Source organism: Pinus tabuliformis, chromosome 9 (assembly GCF_031772625.1).
Source record: "Pinus tabuliformis cultivar Carrire ecotype Pingquan chromosome 9, CPIR1, whole genome shotgun sequence".
NCBI classification, from domain to species: domain Eukaryota; kingdom Viridiplantae; phylum Streptophyta; class Pinopsida; order Pinales; family Pinaceae; genus Pinus; species Pinus tabuliformis.
The window spans coordinates 1,062,810,625-1,062,834,323 of NC_142307.1; positions in this window are offsets into that span (position 1 = coordinate 1,062,810,625).

Sequence of the window (23,699 nt, forward strand, 5' to 3'; positions counted from 1 at the left end):
TTCTTTCTGTGTATTTAAATGAAAGTAGAGACCAAAGAGGAGGGAGATAATGGAGGGATAATTAGAAGATAGGAGATGGACAATTATTACATAGGATGTAGAAGAAGAGATAAGAGATGAGATATGGGAGATGAACAATTGTTGAATTTGACGCAGAGCTAAGAGCTTCAGTATGTTGTAATTATTTCTCTCATATATTTTAATGAAGGAAGCTATCCACTGAGTTCTACATTTGTTACTTGTAATCTAATCTGAATTATTTCTCAAGGAAGAACTGAGTCTTGGGAAGTTGGGCCCACTACCTTGGACAAGGTTCTCCCTTGAACATGTAAGTTAGTGTAGTTATGTGTTTGTTTATTTGAATTTCAATTGTCATTCCTTAAAGTAGATTTCCTTTCTTTTAACTAATTTTTTGTTTGCTACATTTTCCAGATATGTTATTTCATCTAATTTTTAGATTTCATTTAATTTACTGCTCTGGATTAGCATTTGAATTATGTTGAGTGCAATAGATTAAATTTCCAATTCTGCAAGGTGTGATTTAATTTAGCAATGATTCAAGTTGTGTTATTAACAAAATTGTTTTTCCTGTCATTTACTTTCTTCTTTTTAATTTTAGTTTTATTATTCAAGTCTTACATTTTATTTCTTGTTGAATGAGCTTGATAGTATAGAACACAATGATATAAAACCAGTGTTAGCTGTTGGTATTGTTATGCATATATTTTTTTGATTGCCTTGAAATAAAAAAACACTCCTTGGATTGATAATTAATGTCTAGGTGATTAGTTATTTTATTAATTTATAAAGCAATTAATTTTACCCAACATTTTTGCGCTGTTGTCGGGAAGACAATTAAACTTCACTACCACAGTAATATCTTGTTGTAGATGGATATCTGACTTCATGAGAGTTGGATATTGAAGAAAAAGGTAAGAACCTACGTATGCATCCTGGAGAACTAGTGATTTGTCTACCCTCAGTATTCAGGCTTAGGTCATATAACATACACTGATAGAAGTAGGAGTTTTAGAGGTAGAATTTTGAAAAGAAAAAAATTATCATGATTCCACTCAAGTGGTGATGTAAGCACCACCAATTTCACTAACCAATTGGCAGGAACATTTGGAGGAGCCTCAAAGAAACACATGAATAACATCTTCCATTATGGTAAGAAATGGCTCACATTACTACTTTTGAATTCCCTATCAGAGATATAGGAGGAGTGACACAAATGCACATATTTCCCCCATCTTCTCTACCAAATTTTCATGGTTTCGCAAATGAAGATTGAGATACATTCTTATTTGTGTTTGAAGTACTTTGTAGAGGATACAATTATTGTACTAATGATCAAAGGTTGAAAGTGTTTCCTCTTACTCTAAAAGGAGTAGCTCTCTGATGATTCATGAGCCTTGGTGTGAATTGCATCCAAACATGGGAGGACATGAAGAATGTATTCTTGAAGAAGTACCAAGACTATTGCAAGGTCGGTGAAGATATTTTTAGTATGATACAAGAGAAAGATGAAAGCTTGGAGGACTATGTAGAGTAATTTAAATACAACTTTCAAAAATCAAAGCATAAGCATTCGAAAAAAGAGATCTTAAAAACACTCCTTATTAAAGGAATCAAATATGAATTTTTAGAACTCTTACATCTAATGGGAAAAGGTGATGTTTTTCAGTTATCATATTATGATGTTTGTGAATTATGAATAAGGTATTCAAGAGGAATCTCCAAGGCCAGTAAGAATTCTAGAGAAATTTCTTCTTTCTTTTCCAAATCTACTACAAGAACAGGAGATATAGGAGTTGAAATCAATGATTTATTTGAACATTTTAAAATTGATTTGATTAGCTCTGTAAATTCACAATTGGATGTTTTGCAGGTTCAGAAAAATCAATAAATTGAAGCATTGTTTTTCTCTCATTACCAAAAGGAGCATCCCATAGATAGTTGTTCTTTCTTATCTAAGATGGAAGCATCATATCAAATGGATGGAGAAGCTGCTACAATTTCACAACCATGGAAATCATGGCCTACATGTATGGTTCAAAACACTTCCTCTCCATTTTCTTACTTGCATAATCCATTATGGAATACTCATGTGTTAGGGTAGCCATGTCAATCTCAACATACTCTCCAACATATTGTAGCAAAAACACATCATCCATATTCTTTTCCATCTTTTCAACAACATCTTCCTTGTCTATCAAAACCATCCACACAACCCAATCAACTACATCATCAAAATGCTCCATGCCCTGCACAATTTCCTGCTCAACTCATTCCACACCCTCACAATAATAAACCAAGACAACATGCTTACAGTTTTGAATTGCAAAATTTACCTACTCTTCCCACCCATTCTATCTCACATGCACCATTGCAGAAAACATATTGAGATTGGGAATGTTTCAAATCCAAAAATTGTAGAAGTTATGGAAGAAAATGAAGTTTCTTCTAGTTTGCATCAAGAAGTCACTTTAAGAACTCAAGAACTGCATGATATGAAGGCTATGGGAAATCAAGAAGTTGACAAATATATTGAAGATTGGTTTCACACCATCATTTGTTTGCAGCATCACTCCATACTTCAACAATTTTTGACACCATCTTTTCAAGGGAAGTTGGCTTCTCATACCCTAATATTTATTGACATGCATTTTTCAAATTTGGGTATGTACACACTTGAGGCATTTTTTATAAAATGGCTCCACTATAAATACTCTTACATGTAATCATATTCATTTTTCAAAGTAGAGTAGGTTATTGTAGAAAATAAAATAAATAAGGACAAAAAATACATTTTTTATTATGTAAAAATAGTTGTTTTTGCTGCAACATGTTGTTGAAATAAACATCAGTGATAAATGTTTTAATTTATTTGTGTATGTAGATATATTATGTTGAGAATAACAGTTCTATAAACACGCATATTCATTTTTATCACCAATTTGGAAAAATTGCTTGAATATCATATTTTTTGGCTTGTGGGCTTGATGAAAGTTCTGAAAACACAGTCGGGACAGTCATGTTTTGACGGGTCAAACGGGAATAATTTTAAAACATTTTTCTATCCTATGTATCCCTTGATGTCTAATTTCTAACTCAATTTGAATCACTCCATTTGGATTTGAAACAAAAAATTTATAACCAAAACATTGACAGGGTGTGCAGTAGGCAGCTCAGGAACAGAGTTGGGACAATCAGTTTTTTGAGGCCTAAATGAATATATTTTAAATTTTTTTTCTATGGTATATTACTCTATGAATCTAGTTTATAAGGAAATTTGAATCACTCAATTTGGATATCGTATGAGAAAGTTATGACCACAATACTAACTGTCTATCGTAAATCTGCACTTTTAAAACTCTGTTTTTCCAATTGTTCACTTATGTATTTGACCGATAATTTCTTCTTGTATTCAAAACCAATTTCTATTAAAGATAAATAAATGAATCTAATTTTATCTTCAATTTTAATCATTTCAATCTGTCATCAAACGAAAAGGTTATGCTTAAAATATCCACTTTTGGTTTAAGTTGGGAAATAGAAAATTACTCTGTTATGCAGGTCGTTCTAAGTATATTTGACAGATCATCTCATGAAATTTTTAAACCCTACTTCTATTGAAGATATCCATCTTAAATCCCTTTCATTTGGCTTTGTAATCACTCAAATCGGATGAAAAACAAAGAAGTTATGACTAAAACACTACACGTTAGCATGATTGGTCACTGCTCTCCCGCAGGTAATAAATTAATTTTACTTTGCTATATTTTCCGCGGATTTGTTTTACAGAGTAACTAGTTATTTTTTTCATATTTCTTGGATTATGAGAGCTCGATCACCTCTCTTCTTCCACAATTTCATGTTTTATTGCACGTAGACACGTTTTTTTGTAGGTCCTCGGAGAATAAAGAGGTCAATTTATGAACGAGTGATTCTTGAAAGAAATGTTAATGAAACAAGGAAATTTCATCCAATTTATTACCTAACGGATTCATAATAGAAGAAATGGAGAATTGATTTCCATTTGAAGATTCATGTCACTGCTGCCAAAACATTTTTCCAAGAGATCATTTTTTCATTAACAAATTGATATTCCCTTAGGAAACAACATCATAGTTGTTGTAACTTTAATTATTTATTTATTTACTATTTTTAAATAGAGTGTTGTTTATTTTCCTATTTCTTTTATGTTTTTTGTTTCACGTGTTGCTTCCTTCAAAGTTGTAGTTTTCGTTTTGTTAGGGAATGAACAGCTATTGTTCAGTCAATTGAATAGTTGTTGTTCGATGGAACGAACAACTTTGATTTCTTTTTGGTGTGTTTATAATTGTTATTCAATCAATTGAACAACTGTTGTTCATTTAATTAAACAATTTTTGTTCGGTAGAACAAACAAATCTGATTTGTTTTTGGGTGTGTTTAGTAATTGTTGTTCAATCAATTGAACAACTCAAATTTCTTCTTTTTTTTCGTATTTTATTGTTCAATCGATTGAATGATTTCTGTTCAATCCATTGAACATCACTAATTTCATTTTTAATATTTCGTTGTTCAATCGACTGAACGATTATTGTTCAATCCATTGAGAAACACTGATTTCCTTTTTCGTATTTTGGTGTTCAATCGATTGAACGATTTCTGTTCAATCCATTGAACAACACTGATTTCATTTTTCGTATTTTGTTGTTCAATCAATTGAACGATTGTTTTCAATCCGTTGAACAACACTAATTTATTTTTGTGTGTTTTGTTGTTCAATCGATTGAACGATTTTTGTTCAATCAATTGAACGACACCAATTTATTTTTGTTTGTTTTGTTGTTTAATTGATTGAACGATTGTTGTTCAATCAATTAAACAACACAAGTTATTTTTGTGTGTTTTGTTGTTCAAATGATTGAATTATTATTGTTCAATCAATTAAACAACACCGATTTATTTTTCATATTTTGTTTGTCAACCGATTGAACGATCGTTGTTCCAAATTTTTTTGTATGTTTTTTTGTTCAATCGAATGAATGATTACTATTCAATCCATTAAACAACACCAATTTCTTTTTGTGTGTTTTGTTGTTCAATCAATTGAAAGATTTTTGTTCAATAAATTGAACAACACTGATTTCTTTTTCGTATTTTGTTGTTCAATCAATTGAACGATTGTTGTTCAATCAATTGAACAACACCTATTTTTTGTATGTTTTGTTGTTCAATCAATTGAGCAACACCAATTCATTTTTGTTTGTTTTCTATTCAATCAATTAAAGAGTTGTTGTTTAATCGATTGAACAACCGTTGTTCGGTATAATGAACAACCGTGATTTCTTCTTCTTAAGACCAATGATTGTTGTTCCATCACCAGTCATTTTTAATCAAATTGCCATTTTTCTCTCCCATGTTTTCTTAGCAAAACCATCTATATGGATTTGGAATTTGTACCTGATATAAACGAAAAACAATAATATTAATACCTTTATGACTTGTAAAACCTTTGATGGTTATCTTTATTCTGAATTCGACCTGGTCCATCTATATAATGACTGGATGAATATCTTCTCTTTAGGCATATCACAAAATGATTTATTATCTTAATACCATGTTGGTTTATCTTTCACACTTTCAATTGATAATTCCCTTTGGTATGATGATACAGGAATAAAAGCATAACTTTCATTGGCAATTTTTTACTTCGTACGCCATCCGTAACCCTTAAGGAGTAAATGAACCTCCCTCCCTTTACAATAAAAATATGGAAACATGGAAATATGAAAATATAGTACAAATATTCTTAAAGAGGATAGGGGGTCTCATCGTGAGCCAGCCTACCATGATCATAAGGATGTAACAAGTGACATTCCATTATGGCCACCACACCAAGGTAATGACCTTCTAGATAGTCAAAACTATCAGAAGGACAGGAGGTCTCATCACGAGTTGGCTTGATCACTTTGTTATATCCTGGTGAATGACACTATGATTATATGGTTACGATGTCAGCATAGTGTTCTCTTTATAGCAATGAAAAAGAAAACCATCTAAATACTAAATGGAATCTGGCTCATTTTTGGGTTAAAAAGAAACCCTTTCAAGGCTATGAATGCCTGCTGGCAGCAGTGGCTCTGCTTGTGGTATTGAAGTGCTATGTTACATTGCCAAATATTCTTTATCCTATTATTTCCTATTGATTCATTTCTAAAGGTGAATTTACCATTTGAACAACATTTATAACTCTATTAACCGATATGCATGGTAAACTATACTTTTATATGCATTATATCAATATTTTCCGATCAATTGATACCAGCAGTCATTATCATCTATTGTCGGTCATGATTTCGTCACATTTTTCCACCTAAGGAAATATCTATTTACATAATGATCTAATCTCTGTTTTATTCCTTTTACGGGCATTTCAAATCTTTTGACCTGTACTACTCTGATAGTTTTTTTTACTAGATTTATGCCGCTCTGACTATTGTCCTACTACATTTATTAATCCTCAACATCCTTTCCCTTTTTCCGAAGCTTTATGGTCATGGATGCCCTTTTCTAATTGGAGGGGGGAAGATATGCATTATCGTATAACATGTGTCATAATTAACGAACTTCGCCATAACTTGTTGATTTGAGAAAATATTATTATTTCATTTATACAAAAGTTTTCGATTGATTAAAAATTTAGGAGAATTTCATGAAAATCCATTGAGCATTATTTATCATCATTCATTCCACATCTTTACCACTTCCCATTTTTCATAGACATAGAAGCTTTCATTTTGGGGGAGTGTTACTTTCATTCATTTATTTATTATGACCATGCCATCATCCATCGATCTCCTTATTCATTCTCAAAACCTCCCTTATTCCATGTTGTTTTACACCAAGCATAGATTTCAACAATGGTTGTAGCAACCACCTCAAAATGTTTTCTAGCATTGCATGATGGCATGCTAATTCTCCAGTTTGGGGGAGGAATTGCTACACATGATGGATGTTTTCTACTTTCTTTCCATTTAAGGCATATAATTTATACAGTGCAGAAATTGAATTGCGTGTATCTTTAAAACTATGAACTGAATTCTTCTGATTTTTGGACAACAAAGAGGTATCATTAAAATACACAAACCTAGAAAATTTCAAGTTAAATTACTTTGTAAAATTTCAGAAATCATGCATTGTCACCTACAACCATTTTGCTTATATATATTTATCCGTGCATCAAAATGATCTGATTTTTGGATTAGAGAAGCATTAATATAGTAGAAATATGCTTGCAAAATTTCAGTAAAATCTGGTTTGTAGTTTTTGAGAAAATGGTTAATGAAGTTTGTTGTTACTTATATCATATTTTGTTGCAACTTCATATACATATAGTTGAAAGTCAATGTGAAAATTGTTACGCCTTCATCAACATTGCTAAAATTAAATATTCATTATTTGAGTAATAACTCATTTGTTCCATCAATTTCATGAGTTCGGATGAACATTTTTGTATTATAGCTTGGGTATTACATAGGCTTTGGGTTGCATGAGGACATGCAACATATTCAATTTGAGGGTATGCTGGGCCAATAATTTTTCATTATTATTATCACTTTTTAACGTCCATTTCATCAATTTCTACCATTCTTTATCACGTCATTTATCATAATGTATCATATACTTCTATTTTATAGTTATTTATGCTCTTCTGAGTAAATAATACTTGTTCTCTTTTATTTTTAATAAATTGATTATTATTATGCATTATTTTTCCAATGATGGTTTATTAATGAATTTGTTGTAACGCCATTCATGATTTTAGCCTCCAAGATCTTTTCGAGATTGCAAATATGATTTCCAACTCATAATCAAATATTCCAACTCAGAAATTCACTGGAATAAGAAATGACAGTGTTACATTAGATGTTTTGGACAAATTAAGGAGAATCTTGAAAATCCGAGATATGGGTTTTGTGCTGAACAGGCAAAATCAGTGTTTTAATTTGATGTTTTCCCAAATTCGGCTTGTATTGAGAGAAATGTGAGGTTCTTTGAAGATCATTTTCTGAGATTTGTTGTTGCGACCATTTTCCAAATTCTTCCCATTGCAATACCAGATTCGACTTGTTCCTGTTGAATGATGATGTGATTATCATTCAGGTCTAATCTTGTTTATTGAGATTATGTAATCAATCCAAAATTGTAATGGAAATCATTTTGTAATCAACTTTATTGTAAATTCCCTTTGCTCTCTGTGTATTTAAATGAAAACAAAGATCAAAGAGGAGGGGGATAATGGATGGATAATTAGAAGATAGGATATGGACAATTATTAGATAAGATGTAGGAAAAGAGATAAGAGATGAGAGATGGGAGATGAACAATTATTGAATTTGAAGAAAAGCTAAGATTTTCATTATGTTCTAATTATTTCTCTCATATATCTTAATGAAGGAAGCTATCCACTGAGTTCTACATTTGTTACTTGTAATCTGATCTGAATTATTTCTCAAGGCAGAACTAACTCTAGGGTAGTTGGGCCCACTACTGTGGAAGAGGTGTTTCCTTGAACATGTAAGTTAGTTTAGTTATGTGTTTGTTTATTTGAATTTCAATTGTCATTCCTTAAAGTAGATTTCCTTTCTTTTAACTAATTTGTTGTTTGTTGCATTTTCCAGATTTGTTATTTCATCCAATTTTTGGATTTCATTTAATTTACTGCTCTAGATTAGAATTTGAAGTATGTTGAGTGCAACAGATTAAATTTCCAATTCAGAAAGGTGTGATTTAATTTAGCAATGATTCAGGTTGTGTGATTAACATAATTGTTTTTCATATCATTTACTTTCTTCTTTTTAATTTTAGTTTTATTATTCAAGTCTTGCATTTTATTTCTTATTGAATGAGCTTGATAGTATAGAACACAATCATATAGAACCAATGTTACCTGTTGGTATTGTTATACATATATTTTGTTGATTTTCTTGAAATAAAAAGATGCTCCTCGGGTTGATAATTAATGTCTAGGTGATTAGTTGTTTTATTTATTTATTAAGCAATTAATTTTACCCAACATGGTGCTCCTCCAATTCATATGTCGATGATTCTATCCATCTCTGAACCTTTCATAGAACTCTCATAGGTGATGCCGCTAAATGGTATATCGAGTTATCTCGAGGTAGCTGCGATGAATTCAACTCTCTGGATATGGCTTTCCTCACTCTTTTCCAATTGTTGGTTCGATATGAAACTTACACTCATTTTCTTACATCCCTTAAGAAAGACACCGCGACCCACATTTATGATCATATCTATGAATGGAGACGTTGGTGTTGTCTCATCAAATTTGAGATTGCTAATGAGTTATTGACAAAATGGTTCAAAAAACCATTCGTAAACAGGAGTTCTAAGGATATAGCTATGGGTGGATGTGTTACTAAAGAGCAAGCTATCGTGTGTGCTTAGTATTTAGACTTGGTCTATTCGCAATTTGGTACATTGTACAAGATGTTACCTGATGCTCTAAGACCATCATCTGATCTAACAAAATCAAAGCCTTCTGATACACCACCTGTTGATGGTGTAATTGGTTCTGTGTCTCAGACTTCTGCGAAGGCTTCTTTAAAGCAAAAATCTATCTCAAACACTGGTTCCAATAATCCCTCAAAAAATTCATCCAGTCATGGTAAAGCCTCTGAGGTACATGTTGTCCAGTCTACCACAACAGACAAGGCCTCTAAAGGTAAAAATAAGGGCAAAGGTAAGGCCAAATTTGATGCCCCAAAACAAGACCCTTCTAAATCATATGATGATTATTATTCTAAAAGAAAGCCGAAATATGCTTGCCTCATATGTGAGGAGGATCATTACACTAAGAATTGTCTCTAACGTTCTAAAATTAATCGCTTGTTGAAAGGGACTCTAGTTGTCTTAAAAGAACCTTTTCCATCTCAACAGATGCAGTTGGTAGACCAACCACAGTCCTCTGTTTCCTCAGGTTCCCAAGTGTTCATGATGCAAGGTTCATCACCTATCTTGATCTCTACTCAAACTAAATACTATCAAACCATGCCTAAGCAGACAATGGAGAAAGAAGCTACTGATATTCCTTCTACTTCTTCTCCGTCCAGTTCTGGCCTGCTCCATATAGAGCACCGTAACATTTAGTCTGTCATCTGACCACCTCCCAAAGGTGTTCTTCGAAAATCATCTTTTAATCCGACCGCTAGAGATGCACAACATTATAATATTGTTGAGGATTTAGCTCAGGCACCTTCGGCAATGTATGCCTTCGAGGTTTTCCAATCCTGTCCAACAAAGTGAAAGTCACTGTTGTCTTCCACAGGTGCAATTGATCCTTCTGATTCGATTGTGATTACCTTCGATCTAGAAAATCACATGCCTCGTCTTCCTCATTAGATTTATTTTCTGATAGAAGTTCTTATCAAAGGAAAGGAAATCCATTGGACAGTTATTGATGAAGGTGCCTCTAGTTGCATCATGTCTATTTCGTGTTGGAAGGCCATTGGCTCTCCTTCTCTTAACCATTCTTTGAACACCTTGGAAGCCTTTGATGGCATAAGTTCATGTCCTTAGGGTATTCTCACAAGTTTTCCAATTACATTAGAAGGAAATAATGTTGAATTAGAAGTAGGATTTGTATATGCAAATCTCAACTACAACCTTCTTCTTGGGCGAAGATGTACCCACGTTATGTTTTGTGTGGTGTCTTATTTGTTCCACATGCTTCGCTTTCCTCATGAAGGAAAATTTGTCACTGTTGATCAGCTATCCTTGTTTTCTTCCAATTCATCAAACGGCAACGTCCCTTACGTCGGAAATATTGAGATTCCTTCCGAGAGTGTGGGGGTAGGTCTCTTCAAAGAATCTACTTTAATGGGTATTTTTTCTCTCCTACCTTCGAATGTTCATTCATTCAATATAATCTCAATCTCTCTAGATCCTTGGATCATCCCTACCATATATCAAATTGATTTATTTGGCGATGCTATGCATTTAAGTCCATTGGAGCAAAATTATCAAGAAATTGTCTTGGCTTCGATGGTCACTTCAGAAAGTCATAATGTTTTTAGTATGAACTTGGACACTTATGTGCCATCTCCTTGGCTTGGTTCTTGGGATTCTCTAGATCCTTTGAATGAGACATTCCCTTCCAACGAGATTATTGTTGAGGTCATATCTTTGGATGAAACTCCATGGAATGGTCTACATCATCTTTCTTCATTTCTTCCCAGCCTTGGTGAGATGCCTTCCTGCCTTGAAGTGTCTCTTTCTCATTATCCCACACCTCCACTTTAGACACCTATCCTGATGCATGAAGTCTTGTCGGAGGGTCATATGGGGAACATCACTACAACCCTAATTATTGACATTTTGGTTCACCCTAAAATCATCAAGATCTTTCAACTGGGGGCACCTTTTCCTCGTCATGAGATCAAGGTTTTCATTCCCCATTTCATGATATTTTTTCACCGATTCTCTACCATTTTCCTATTATCGCAATGGGGCTTTCATCTTATGACTCACAACCCTCACTCGCCCAGGGGGCATGGGGCCAGAGCCTTTTATGAGATTTACTTAATTGTTTGGCTGAGTTGATGCTTACACGTCATGTTAACGGTGAAAGTCCAGTTTTATTCTCTGTTGATTGATTACCTAAGTCTAAAAATGGACTCCATATGAAGAAGTTTTATGCGTGAAATTCATGTAATAACTTTTTTACATTAGTGTGTTAATTCATTAGTGTGCGTCTTTTATTTTTTGTGTGTTTGTTTGCTTTGCAGACATCCATTTTTCTTCTTACCTTCTATTCCACTCGGTTTACAGATGTCGTCAAGCCATTATGATGGTTTTGCTTATGGTGTTTTTCATAACACACAAAATCTACCTTCCGCAGTATGTGTACTCTATGACCCTAATGGCAAGATGATTAACTTACAAGGTATCTGCCTTGGTCAAGAAACCAATAATATTGTTGAATATAGTGCAGTTATTCAACTCTTGTCAGAAGTAGTTTCTCTTTGCAATAGGGATTAAGTTGTCAAGTTGGATTCACAGCTCCTTGTGTTACAATTAAACAATCATTACTCAGTGAGAAATCCACAAATATTACGTATGTATCTACGTGTTATATTGCTGGAAAGAGATGTTGATTTCATTACATATCAACATATTCCACGTAATTTAAATACATTAATAGATGCATTAGCAAATTTTGTCCTTGATAGGCATTTGCGCCATTTATAAAACTGATCATGTTATGGACACATAAGTAGGAAATATATATATATATATATATCTATCTATATATATATATATATATATATATATATATATATATATATATATATATATATATATTCTGGAGTGTTTACATCAAAATATCAAAAAGGAGAGTGTTTTGAGACACTTGGCTTTCCAAGCCTACAAAATGTGTAAAAGGACTAGGTAAACTATCAGCCTACACGGTGCTCATGATAGCACGAGACCATTCTCATCACTCGATATAGCATCTGACGCAGTTTCACAGAGACTCCCACTATGTGTCTCTGCCAACGGAGTAGAACATCATCAATAGTGGCATACTCTGGGACTCCATGATTTATCGCCTCCATATTGTGCTCCATCTCAACTAAGAGGTCTGCCCCTTCCTCATATTTTGTGCCCATTATTTGATGTGCAACTCACCATGCTATTGGCGATATGGCTGGTGGTTTCTCTCGTCCTACATCTGCATGTTTATCACAAGTTGAGTCTCAGTTTACAGTTCTACAAAAAATCATAAAACTTGAAAAAATCCAAAAAACAAGTTTTTACCTGCCTCGATCCATTGTTCTCCTAATGGTAGAGGCAGATTTGGATCCCACTTGAATTTTGTGCTAGCATAAGCGTAGTCATCCACCACGAGTAGTTTTCATTCTAGAAAAATTAAAAACTGTGGTGGGTAATGCATGTGCTAACTCATTCCTCCTCGAGGCATGACTTGACTCAATCGCATGAGTCTCAGATCTCGACGGCTAGGATCTAGTACCTCTGCCCGCTGATACCAAAATAAGGGAACTTGCTCTAAAAATAAGGTCACCAATATCGAACCGAACCTGAATTTCTTCAGGTGTCCATTCATCCCCTTGGTCAGTTGTCATTTCATATTTTCCAAAATGCCTCCACACCAGTTGAAGGCGGCGGGGGTCAAACATGCGATAGCATATTGGAACTGGGATTTTGAAACCTCATGCAAGGCTCGCATTCCGGCTACATGTGCCATAATGAACAAAATCATTCTCAAGACAAGGTTGTTGGTGATTGTTGCTATCTTCACCTTCCCTCTATTGGTCATTTCGGCACTGGGACAATACCTCTGGACTAGACTCCTTGTACTTTCACCTCCTTGGCAAGATCCAAAGAATTGGACTTCTTCCCCTTGTCGGGACAATCCCTGATGTAGTAGAAATTCATCTCCTCCAGTTCTAGTTCCTGGCCCTTTATGATGATATCTCGATCTACATCCCAAAGGTTGATCAGATAGGGCAACAAGTCCATCTCAGGCCTTAACCTTGTGGTCCAGAAGAATTTTAGCAGCCCACAATTCCTTAGAGTATTTATGCATTCAGAATCCTGAGTTGCTTGGAAGTCTTCGGCCTCATGGCCTCTTTCTTTCCACTCCAAGACCATTTTCTCTTGCAAAACATCATCTGACACTTATTAATGCCTTTTCATGGATCAAAATCATCATTTTTTTCTTTAAAATAGAGTTTTATTTTTTAAAAATTTGCCTCGGAGCCATCACACCTGTTTTTACAAACAGTGCGATGGCATCGCACGAACCTTTGGGCTCGAGCACGATCATCGCAGGTTCGATGACCATACCCACGATGGTCACTGACACCATAAATTTTTAAAATCCTCCCTTATAGCATAAAAATCACCATTTAAAATGCATAAAAATGTGATAAATGCAAGAGCAGGGATGAGCCTCTTACCTGTCGCAGACGGTTTGTGAAATGGTACCCTGGATCTCCCGCAACAACCACTGGAAAAACAAGAGAATTAGGGCACAAAATTAACTTTTGGAGCTCATTTTGGTAAAATGCTAAAAAATAAAATTACTTCTGCATATTTATAAGTTTTTCACATCATTTTTCTTGATATTTTCGTAATATGTTAATGTTTTCTCTCGATATCAATGATGGGTGTGTTTCTTGTGCAATTACAGGTACCTTCAAAGTGAACAATGATCATTATTGACCAATTCTTGCGAGTTTTATTTTATTTCTTTTTCAGACTCATTAAATAAACGAAAAAGGAACCCCCTTGGAGTCATCTTTGAGCTCTTTTATAACTCTCGAAAAATGAAAAGATTTTTGGGTACTTGTCATTTTGAACTCGTTAAAGTAAACGAATCGCCGTCACCTCAGTATACATTTACCCCTTTTTCGGGCTGAGATTGACTATTTACAAAAAAGGTACACCTTGGTCGACATGGTCAAGGTTCCCTTGGATATTTTTTTCTACCCTTTTGGGTTTGAGGGACAAATTACGAAAAGGAACATCATGGAGTTTTCTTTTTTGTTTCTTTTTCAAACTCTCTAAACATGAAAAATATATCGAGTTATTCTTATGTCGAACTCATTAAAACTATAAGATGAAAGACTCGTCACCATGATGAGACTGAGCTTCTCCTTCCTAGGGCTCGTAAAGTTTACTAGGATGGATTCATTCGAAGAATGAACTTACATGACAAGAATATGCTATCCCCTTCAATATTGTGATAAAATAATTGGGGTACTTGCTAGAAATAGCGGGGGAAAATGAAGATGATACATCCTTTATATAGGCAGCATGTCACTCTTGAAAATGACACTCTTCTGCTCTTGTGTCAGGTTTGGGATATCCTCACTTAGTCACTTGTCTTCCTAGGTTTGGGTGATCCATTTTACCTCTCATTTGAATATTCCATTATATCATCATGACCGTTAGTCCTATGTCGAGTCAAATGGTGCCACACTCCAGAGTCGTGTTGCCAATGTTCAAGAGAAGTCCAATATGCATTTATTTACCTATACACTATTTGAGTCGCTATTACAGTCTTGACAATTATTCCACTTTATTCCTTGCTTGATGTCAATGATGGGGAATTCATCATTGCCATTCTTTGACAGGTCGCTTCTTATCAACTTTATCTCATTATTTAGGAAGATGACTTAGAAAATCCCTTTCAATACCTTAGAGCTGGCATGCCCTAATGAATAGTTCTTTTCATGCAATGACATGTCTTCATCATTGGCTTTCGATCGGGTGATTCCATGAGTGTTTGAACTCGACTTTGTTATCACATTTACGGATTGTACTATTGTACCTTGAGAGCCATTGTCATTATTGGTGGTTCTCTCATACCTCTTAGCGGTCGACATAATTGGCTAGTAATCAGGTAGTTTTCTAGAATGTTCAACTTCAACATATTTATTCACCTGTTAGGATTCATACATTGATTGGGTTAGGATGGTGCGCAAGACCCTGAATCTTGTCTGTTATGACTCAGGCTACATGGAGTTATATGTCATTCATGATTGTATACATGTTTCCACTATACAGATGGTTGTCACCATACCATGGGACTTTATATTTATGACGATCCTCATTATCTGCATGGTTGCGCCCATACCATGGATCTTTTCACATAGTCTTCATCATTTGGATGGTTGTGTCCATGTTGTGGATTCATGTCTTGATCGCAGATATGTATATGTAAATGCGTCCTTGATTTTCAGGTCTCTCGACGGTGTGTGTCCTTGTCCTTGCAAGAGCTCGTAAATCATCTCAACCATCACTCCTCATTCTACCTTCATGCTTTAGGGGGAATCCGTTACACAATATTTTGTCATGCCACATGCACTTCCTTGTGACATACCTTGAAGTTCCTGAAACATTACCATTATACATTATACTCATCCATGTATACATCTCAGATCCCTCCTAAGACTTCATCTGGAAAATGTCTTAAGCTTTCTCTAAAGAAATAACTCTTAGAACCCTAAAATGAGAGTCGTCGCTCTTATGAGGCTCAAAACAACAATGGTCATCTGTTGCATTGTGTTTGACCCGCAATGGAATTTCTCTGTTCCCTGACATACCTGCAATGATCCAAAAAAGGTAATTTTCCCAAAGGAGATGAGAAGCTTTGTGATATAGAAGCTTCTAGAGTGGCGATATGGAGGTGGTTTCACATAGATGAGGTCGAATCATCCTAACTTGACCTCTTTGTCTTATCCCTATGAGCTACCTCCCTGAGACATGGGCCTAATCCTATCTTTGGAGAAGTCCTAACTCCCTCTCCAAGCCTATAAATTCCTCCTCTCCCATTACAACTCAAGGAGATCCTTTCAACATCAAGGCTATGGTTGTAAGCTTCCCTTTATTCCTTAAATAATATACAATTGTTGGTTCATCTTCCCAAAATATATATGTTCATGTATGTATTAGCTTGGCATTCCTTGATCAGTCAAGTAGGTTGTTATTGGATTTTCTATTGGTTTTGGCACGCTTTGTTGTCTCCTAATCACTTCTGCAGGTACATAAGTGCTGAGAGAAGTAGGAATAAGTCCGTGACACAAGTGGTTCCAGGTCCTGAACAAAGGAAATCAGATTAGCATCAAAACGAGGTAGGTCATCACTTTCATTCTACTTTTCAATTATAACCTATGAATATGTCTAGTTGATTGTCACTCCAGTTTCTAGACCCACTCATTGGGCTATATGGATCATCTTTGTCCATAGAGAGGATTAACCTTATCAACACTATGCCACTTCATACACTCATGAAAATATTTTATTATTATTTTGAAATCCCCTTGGAGCCAACTATTGCACATGACCATGTGCCTTTATATTGGAGGATGCCAAATCCTCAAAGTTTGATTATTTACATTTGAATATTGGTCAACCACCTTTGCTAGGTCAGTATTTCCTTGACCTAAAATTTGAACTTTACGTGAACTAGGAAAAAACTTGGAAATATTTAGCTCTAAACACCCTTGAAAAACAAAGTTCCTTTGGATATGTTGATAAGAACCTTTTTTCTAGGAGACAAAAAAAATTATTTTCCTCAGGCCCATCCAAAAATGGTATTAGGATTTCAAACAATTGGGAGTAGACATCCACTCGAGAAAACACCCATGACATACTTATCACGCTTGGCCCCACTAGTTCCACATCACCTTATTTGGTTCCATATTGCCTTAAGTAGTTTCAGGGAGTTTAATGGCACCATTGATAAGGACTAGGGGGGAGGGGTGGGGTTTAGTCCCTTCGTTGTATCCCATGTGTTGTTAGTAATAAATACTACCCGAATATCATTTCATACTCACTATGTGGTTAAGCTTTGATCATTTTGGGACCCCCCAAAATGAATAATGTTCGTCAAGATATGATGACTTATGATGCATTGATCCAAGCTTCCTGTTAAATGTTGAAGAGCTATTATTTATCTATTTCATGATTATCAAAGGATTTTCCTTGTTCATCCAATTATACTCCCCCTATTATTGACTAATTCAAGATGTCTTCTTTATGCATCCAACTATACTCCCCATAGCATTGACATTAATGAAAACAAATTTTCCAATAATCTGCCCATTTTTCATTGATGTCAACCCCTAACATTTGAGCTCTATTGTTGAAGTTTGAAGGGATCCCCCTATCTACAATATCTCCCCCTTTGACATCAATGGAAAAGGTATTTACCCACTTATTATGGGACTCTGTCTATCTATCCACGATCAGAACGTCACATGTTTATCTATAATTCTTATTTGATCAGTCATTTTCTTCAATGAAGAAAATTTTGCCTACAACTACTGCGAAACTCCCCCCTAGATTTCTAACAATTTTCATATTTCTAACTATCCATATTTGGTTGTTATCAATTCTTCATTTTGTTTATTATTTTTCACTATCTATAATTCCTTTGAATGCAACATGGCTCCCTCTATTAACAACTTCTCTAGTTATGACTACAATTTTTTTTCTTGGCTACAATTCTTCCTCTTTTGTAACTCTTCTCTTTTTTAGACTACTCCCATTTCTTGCAAATCCTATTTTTTCTATACCTTCTTTTCCTATAAAGATATGCTCCCCCTAAACTAATGCTTCTTCTAATTTGCAACTTAATCCATTTTTCTTATATAACAAAAGAAAGGAACTACTCCACTTGAGAATATGTTGTATAAATTTGTCCCTGTACAATCATTGATTTTTTCTATCATTGTAAAGCTCATACAAGTACTTCCTTTGGAAGTACATTTTAAACTTCCAAGAAATCTACTTTCCATTTAGTTGTTTTACTTCCTTGAGTTTCTCCCACCATATATTTTATTTTCACTTCAAGTTATAGATGGAAATTCATGCCTCTAAATTGGAAAAATACTCGTGTAGATTAAGATATTTTCTCATTTCCAATAACCATTCTCTAGCTCCTTATCCCTTCTTATGCTCCCCATTAAAGGTGGATGGCTTCATATTTTTTAATTCTTGTTGAAAACTATCCATATATGGTTTCCTTCTTGACTACCTCATTAGTGACATGTTTGAACTACTTGTTGATCCTGAGGAAACATGGGCTCTCTTTGAATGTTTTCTTGCTGCATAATGATGATACCCAACATCTGTCCTAGAGGTCTTTGAACCCCCAACATATTTCCCCCAAATTCATTAGTCACGTTCCTCTACCTGTTGATAATCATACCCCTAATCCATTCTCTTCTATAAATTGTTCAAGATTTGTAAAATTTGGGGATTAATTTATTATTGTTCTTTTCTCATCTTCTCATTATCAACTTTGTCATTGAGCACCTCCATTTTGAGGATCCTTACATTTTTTACCAGGTATTTATCCTTTGGCCTATCCCTTCCATTCCCATTTGAATTTTTTCTAATATTACCCACTCTTAATTTCATGGCTTCGATGATCCCCATATTGGTCTTCCCTTATAGAGTAACTATTACCTTCTTTGGAAATTCATAGTAGATCCCCTACCTCAATCTAAAATTATGGGTTAGTAGGCATATTCTTCTCCTTGATAACTTTCTATTGACTATTTCAGGACTCTAATATGAGCTATGGTTGCTGAATTACTCCTTGTTGAAGTAACTATATGTTTTTTCCTTTAGTTGTATTATTCCAGTCAGTCATAATTCCTTCACATCAAATTCCTTGGACTAGTCAAATTCATCTATAACTATATATAGTATATATTTCATGACATAAGGACACTTGTGTGCTCCTCTGGTTTCCCTTTGAGAAAATCACTAACTTCCTAAACTTTTTGGGTTTTTTGAGCTCTCATTAGGATTGAACTGACATGTGTCACCTCCCTTGACAATTTGCATGCATATGGCCTTCCCCTTCACATTTGTCAAGGCCCTTTTTATTTTTTGGCTCAATTAAAAAAAAAATCCTCTTTGATGTAACTCCACTAAACATGATATTTCCATTAAGTTCCCCCATATTCTCTTATGTTCAATTGGAAATGATCAAGCTTTGAAATATCGAGGTCTTGTGGGGCCCTCTCGCATGCTACGTCATCTCAACATCTCGACATTAGAATCCCTTGTCTTCCTTTTTTCTCAAATGAAAACAATTGATATTTGAGGGCCAAGGTCCTACGGGATCCTCTCCACTTCCATGTAATCTTAGCACCTTGGCATCAAACTTTGTCACCTTAATTAAACATAAATTGCAAATGTTGAGGTATGAGACCCAACATACATCATAATATAATGACATCATACTAACGTCATGCTGATGTGTAATTCCACGTCGACATTTCATGTAATCTACCATGTCAATGCCACTAATAAAATTATGTAGATGTGGCTCCACCATGGTTGCCTACCTATCTATTTGAGTCATATTCCCATTATGTGCTTGTTATACTACCTCGATTAAATCCACTAGGAAAAGCAGATCCCTTAGTGGGAGTTTCAAGTTTGGAATGGGGGAGGGGGGAGGTGGGGTAGGGTGCAACTAATCTCCATCATTGATCCAGGCTAGGTAGTTTAGTATGAATCCCAACCACGGCCTCCACTCCCATTGAACATAAATTATCGGGGCTAGGGTAGTTATGATCATCCTATACCATATATATGCAATAGTCAACCATTGATCTACAATAGTCACTCGGCACAAATTTCCACCACTCATCCCCCTCCCCTGCTTATTAAAATTTAATCATGAGGAGGAGGGGGGTGAGGTGAAAACAATATAAGCCATTAGATCTAAGTTGAGAAAATTTAACTTGGATAACTTGCATGTCACTTCATGCAATATACCAGGCAAAAGGATGAAACCAATTTCCATGTGCATGGGGCGATCAAAATGATCTTTCCCCCATTCAAAATGAATTTTAACTGCTTTAGGCATGTGGCGAAACCACCAAAGTGATACCACCTATTTTCTATAAGTTCCCCTCTGTTATAGACATTTTTGGGCACTGCAACCCCAATCATAATGTCCATAAACAAAGGGCTCTTAATTCCCTAAAAGTGTTGTTCCAACCTCTAAAATAACAAGGTCAATTGATTACATCTTCTCCCAGAATTTCTCCATGAAAAACTACTCATAACTGGTCAAAACTGGACCATCTCACCTGCTCCATGGTCAAAGTGCGCTGCATCCCACCTAAATACACACGGGAGGTGTAATGCATATTGAAAAGCCCTTCTATGGGGTGCGATGGGTGAGAGTGGACAAATGGTAGGGTCAATCTACAAGGTGGAGGATCATGGAATCTTCCAGAAACTTCTCCCGTGACACTTGCCTCTCTACATTCGCCCACGGATGAGTAAGAGATCATCAATATCCAAGTGGAATCAAGAACTATTAGAGAGAGGACACTAATCAAATCTCAAAAGCTGACTCACCCCCCTTGCAAACATCTATATATGGATCCCTCATCCCAGAGATCCAGAGGCTGGAATTTTGTATCTTGTAAGGAAGTGTTGTTGGTTTCTTGGTGCAACATGATAGCATTGTGTGATCTAAGCTTTTCATGAGGTGAAGAAGGTCTTTCTTGCTGAGAGGATGATGTTGGGTCAGAACAATTCGTTGTAATCCTCTTTGCTATTCTTGATTATTAATAAAGCTACTCAAGCTTTCCTCCACGTTCTTGTATGATTGATGATATATGCATTTGTGTGGTAAATATATATATGGTCCTATATTGTTTATGATAGTAGATCTATGTTCTTGGATAGTGTTATGCTGCTTTGATTTTACAGGTGCCCTTTGAAGCTGGGTAGACGAGGAAGCGAGTGGCAAAGATATATTAGAAGGGAGAGGAATCAAGCAAAGAACCAAGCGCAAGATAGAGGTTGGTCTCCTTTATTCCTCTCTTATCTACTTCTCATAAAGGAAAATGAAAGTGGTTTTAGTTTGTTTGTTTCTAAGGTAGCTACCAGCCTTAGTGGGACTAGCAGCTCTGCATAGACACTAGATTTACCGATAACAAAATGGCAACTCCACTGGGGAACAAATAGATTGTTTGTTTATCTATATTTGTTTTCTTTATAAACTTACAGACGGAGCCTGAAGTCAAGCCAACTAGCCTTCGAACTGCATTTGCTATGCAAGTGCAAAGTATATCAATGCTGCTTCAGTCTATCTCCAGGTTTTTGTTTATGAACTGAACAATTGATTTACAAACTCTTTAATTTCCCTTGTGGTGGCTCTAGTAACCTCCTTACATCTACCCCTGTGATTTATTTACTGATTACCACTTTCTCGGCCTAAATCCCTGAACTGAGCTGCAAACTATTACCCGGAACCCAGTTGAAGTCTCGTCCCTGGACCATCGCACTATCTCTTCTTTGGATTCTGGATGCATCGCACTTCCCGAGTGTAGTAGGTGCGTTGCATCTCACTTTCCCTGTGTTACAGGTGCGCTGATCAGATAAGGCCTCTTCTGTTCTTAGATTTTGGTTTCTGTGTTCACTCTTTTCATCTCTATTCAGGAGTTTTTTGTCTGTAGTCAATATAGCTCTGTTGAAACCCCCTTCCTTTCCATTATTCCGCCTCCATTTTGCAAAGAACTGTAAATGTTTTTATGTATTTTGATCCATTTTCAGTTTTCTTTTACAAATAAGTAGCGTAATTGAGCTGTCGTTTCTTGATTTGAAAGTGTCGCAAGTGTCGTTTTCAGTCATAGAAGAGAATCCAATAGTTCTTGATAGTCGATTACACTGTTACTCTTGTATTTGATTTGAATTAGTAGTTTTTCAAGTGTTGAAAGCAAGTTTTCAATTCCAAATAACAAAGTGTTGTCATTGTCTTCATTTTGTCTTGAAAAGAAACTTGTTAGTAATGTCACTTTGAAAAATAATTCAGATTTGCGCTTAGCTTTCTTTTTATCATTCACACATTAAGAAGGCTGAAAGCAAATACATGCATGTGCATTTGCATTTAGACTATTTGTTGGTTTGATTTAGGACAGTGCATATAGTGTGTGCTCTCTGCTCTATGATTGAAAGAATATCATCTCTCTTTCTTTAGTAGCTAGGATTTTCATTGCAAAAAGAAGATTAAACGATTGTTTATCATCTAGATTGCATTTTAGGAATTGTACATCTACATCACGTGGTGAACCTGAAAGGGAAATTTCTTAAGAAAGATCAACTGTAAAATAAATTTAATGAATCTAAAAACGCTTTGGAACCTAATGCACAACATTTAGAAGTCTAGGCTACAGACGTATTCCGGCGTCGTAAAGCCTGGTAACTGTTGTTTTCATTGTTGGTTGGGTGATTCCTCCACTTTGAGACGATAAGTGCCAGTATGGACTTGTGCTCCCACGTACCATTGAGTATATATTGGGAGACCACAATAGGCTTTATCCTTTATCCATAGGAAGACGTGTCTACCGCCCTATCGATCGCAATGCACTGAACACAACATTCGGGAAGATTGACTGTCATACCGTAAAAAGTATTCTGCAGATTTGCGATTGGTTTGGTAATCCCTCTATCTAGATTTCCAGAGCAGTCTCTTTCATTCCTTTTCAGACTCCTTAAAGGAAAAGGTCCATCTGAGCACTTGTCACTTCAATCTCATTAAAAATCGAAGGCGGCTAGAGTCATATTTTGTTTTTTCTCGACTCTTAAAAAATTGAAAAAACAAGTTGTGTCAAAGCATCTAAAATTTATTTTAATCGGAATAAATATCACCTTTCCTGCATTGATCTTAGGTTGAGAAAAATGGAGTCCACCAACCAAGGAGTTACCCTTGGGGGAAATCCTAGTCCTTTCTCCTCTTGGGGAGATGTTGGTGCGCCCCATATGGCCACATTGTCGCTTCCAGGATTGACAATCGACTTGCCCATATGGCTCTTCTCAACCTCTGTCGTTCAGAACACCGTGGTTCCTGAACAATCAAGTCAGCAACTAAATGATACCAGAGTTGCCCCCCAACCTTATACTTCATCGAATTCCTCCTCTCCTCCTTCCTCTTCGCTTGATGAAGCTGGTAAAGGCAAAAATCAAGTAACCGAGAAGAAGAAGGAGAAGAAGAAGAAAGAGAAGAAGAAGGAGCCAAAGGCGAAAAGGGGCAACCAAGCACTGTCTAGCGAAAATCCACACACTGCACCGTCCAGACCTAAATCGCCATGTGTCATTTGCAAAGGAGACCACTATCA